This window comes from Onychomys torridus, chromosome 8 (assembly GCF_903995425.1).
Source record: "Onychomys torridus chromosome 8, mOncTor1.1, whole genome shotgun sequence".
Lineage (NCBI taxonomy): Eukaryota > Metazoa > Chordata > Mammalia > Rodentia > Cricetidae > Onychomys > Onychomys torridus.
In genome coordinates, this window is record NC_050450.1 from 32,917,880 (window position 1) to 32,918,139 (window position 260).

Consider the following 260-nt stretch of genomic DNA (forward strand, 5'->3'; position numbering starts at 1 on the left):
AAGTCAAAAAAAAATTAAGAGGGGATGAATAGGCCAAGAGGAAACACACCTAAGGTTGACCTTTGGCATCCACATGCACGTATGGGGACACACACAACACTACTCATAGATATCTGCAACATACTTATTCTCTTTAAAATTTTGTTGTGTCGGTAAATTTTAACATGGATGCTGGAGACCTTAGCTAGGTCCTCAGACTGACACAGCAAACGCATAGCCTACTGAGCCATCTCCGGGCTGCATTGTTGTAAGATCTGTGA